Below are 3,444 nucleotides of genomic sequence, written 5' to 3' on the forward strand. Positions count from 1 at the left end.
TCTCTTGTCTGGAAATCTGTTTTCCTTTCTTTCTTTCCTTTAGTATCTGTTTGTCACACACACACAGTTCATTCTCCATGGTAAAAACTGTGGTTAAACTAAACATTTTAATAAAGAGATTGGTATTATGGTTTGGTAGGTGAGAGAAGGGGTCAGGGGTTATTTTCCCTGGAAGACATCACTTCTGATTTTCAAAGGCTTTGACCAGGGTTAGTGCTATCCGGGATCCTTGGGACGTCCCTACCCTTTACAGTATGTGTACGCCCACGACCACAAGCAAGTGGCTCGCTTGTTGGTGTGCTCGCAGCATATAGCAGCAAGTTCAGTTGTGCATCAAGAATTCAGCATAGCAAGTGTGTATGTAGGTCTGGTTATTAAATGGGTAAATAGTTTAACCCATTCTCCATTTCATGAATTTATTCACAGGCAAATAGGTAAATGCTCTAAACCACTCTGGTGACAAACAAATATTGTTGCCCTGTCTACAATCATCCAGATGCCTGGGAAAACCTGTTCAACTAAGTAAAAACATTTTGAAAATGTAAAAAAAACTATGTATTATTAGCTAGCTAGCTAGTGCAGGCTAACTCAAATGAGCTGCTAAGGTAGCTACAGTTGAAGTCGGAAGTTTACATACACCTTAGCCAAATACATTTAAACTCAGTTTTTCACAATTCCTGACATTTAATCCAATTAAAATTCCCTGTTTTAGGTCAGTTAGGATCACCACTTTATTTTAAGAATGTGAAATGTCAGAAAAATAGCAAAGAAAATGATTTATTTCAGCTTTTATTTCTTGCATCACATTCCCAGTGGGTCAGAAGTTTACGTACACTCAATTAGTATTTGGTAGCATTGCCTTTAAATTGTTTAACTTGGGTCAAACGTTACAGTTAGCCTTCCACAAGCTTCCCACAATAAATTGGGTGAATTATGGCTAATTCCTCATGACAGAGCAGGTGTAACTGAGTCAGGTTTGTAGGCCTCCTTGCTCGCACATGCTTTTTCAGTTCTGCCCACAAATGTTCTATGGGACTGAGGTCAGGGCTTTGCGATGGCTACTCCAATACCTTGACTTTGTTGTCCGTAAGCCATTTTGCCACAACTTTGGAAGTATGCTTGGGGTCATTGTCAGTTTGGAATACCCGTTTGCGACCAAGCTTTAACTTCCTGACTGATGCCTTGAGATGTTGCTTCAATATATCCACATAATTTTCCTACCATCTATTTTGTGAAGTGCACCAGACCCTCCTGCAGCAAAGCACCCCCAGAACATGATGCTGCCACCCCCATGCTTCACGGTTGGGATGGTGTTCTTCGGCTTGCAAGCCTCACCCTTTTTCCTCCAAACATAACAATGGTCATTATGGCAAAACAGTTCTATTTTTGTTTCATCAGACCAGAGGACATTTCTCCAAAAAGGTTGATCTTTGTTCCCATGTGCAGTTGCAAACCGTAGTCGGGCTTTTTTTATGACGGTTTTGGAGCAGTGTCTTCTTCCTTGCTGAACGGCCTTTCAGGTTATGTCGATATGGGACTCGTTTTATTGTGGATATAGATACCTCTGTACCTGTTTCCTCCAGTATCTTCACAAGGTCCTTTGCTGTTGTTCTGGGATTGATTTACACTTTTCGCACCAAAGTATGTTCATCTCTAGGAGACAGAACGCGTCTCCTTTCTGAGCAGTATGACGGCTGCGTGGTCCCACGGTGTTTATACTTGCGTACTATTGTTTGTACATATGAACGTGGTACCTTCAGGCGTTTGGAAATTGCTCCCAAGAATGAACCAGACTTGTGAAGGTCTACAATTGTTTCTCTGAGGTCTTGACTGATTTCTTTTGATTTTCCCATGATGTCAAGCAAAGAGGCACTGAGTTTGAAGGTAGGCCTTGAAACACATCCACAGGTACACCTCCAATTGACTCAAATGATGTCAATTAGCCTATTAGAAGCTTCTAAAGCCATCACATCATTTTCTGGAATTTTCCAAGCTGTTTAAAGGCACTGTCAACTGTGTATATAAAGTGTATGTAAACTTCTGACCGACTGGAATTGTGATGGAGTGAGTTATAAGTTAAATAATCTGTCTGTAAACAGTTGTTGGAAAAATGAGTTGTGTCATTCACAAAGTAGCTGTCCTAACCGACTTGCCAAAACTATAGTTTGTTAACAAGAAATTTGTGGAGTGGTTGAAAAACGAGTTTTAATGACTCCATCCTAAGTGTATGTAAACTTCCGACTTCAACTGTAGCTTGCTATCTAGCCAAGTTTACATACTGTATAGCTAGCTAGCTAAGTGAATTAAATATGACCAGCTACCTAACTAAATATTAACTAGCTAAACACAAACTCCAAATGCATGTGTAGGTAGTTAGCTAACAATCATGGAAAAGGGTGAAAGGATAGCAGCTCCAGCTGTTAAAGAAGGGAGAGAGAAGGCTATTCTGATATGGCAGGTACTTTTGTGTAGTTCAAAATCTAATTAAATCAAAATAAATAATATATGTCGCATGACCGGATACTACAGGTGTAGACCTTTACAGTGAAATGCTTACTTACAAGCCCTTAATTAACAATGCAGTTTAAGAAAAAAAGTGTTAAAGTATTTACTAAATAACTGAAGTAAAAAATAAATAAAATAAAAAATAAGAAAAATAGAAAAATAAAAAATAATTCAGGAGCAACAATAAAATAACAATAGCTAGGCTATATACAGGGGGTAACGGTACAGAGTTAATGTGCGGGGGCACCGGTTAGTCGAGGTAATTGAGGTAATATGTACATGTAGGTCGAGGTAAAGTGACTATGCATAGATAATAATGAGAGAGTAGCAGGAGAGTAAAAATGGGGGGTGGGGTGGGGATAATGCAAATAGTCTGGGAAACCATTTGATTAGCTGTTCAGGAGTCTTATGGCTTGGGGGTAGAAGCTGTTAAGAAGCATTTTGGATCTAGACTTGGCGCTCCGGTACCACTTGCCGTGCTGTAGCAGGGAGAAAACTCAATGACAATTTTTGGGGCCTTCCTCTGACACCGCCTGGTGTAGAGGTCCTAGATGGCAGTAAAATTGGCCCCAGTGATGTACTGGGCCTTATGCACTACGCTCTGTAGTGCCTTGCGGTCGGAGGCCGAGCAGTTGCCATACCAGGCAGTGATGCAACCAGTCAGGATGCTCTCGATGGTGCAGCTGTATAATTTTTTGAGGATCTGAGGACCCATGCCAAATCTTTTCAGTCTGGTGAGGGTGACTAGGCATTGTCATGCCCTCTTCATGACTGTCTTGGTGTGTTTGGACATGATAGTTTGGTGGTGATGTGGACACCAAGGAACTTGAAGCTCTCAACCTGCTCCACAATAGCCTCGTTGATGAGAACGGAGGCATGCACAGTCCTCCTTTTTCTGTAGTCCACAATCATCTCCTTTGTTTTGATCACGTTGAGGGA

This window comes from Salvelinus alpinus, chromosome 16 (genome assembly GCF_045679555.1).
Source record: "Salvelinus alpinus chromosome 16, SLU_Salpinus.1, whole genome shotgun sequence".
In the NCBI taxonomy this organism is placed as follows: domain Eukaryota; kingdom Metazoa; phylum Chordata; class Actinopteri; order Salmoniformes; family Salmonidae; genus Salvelinus; species Salvelinus alpinus.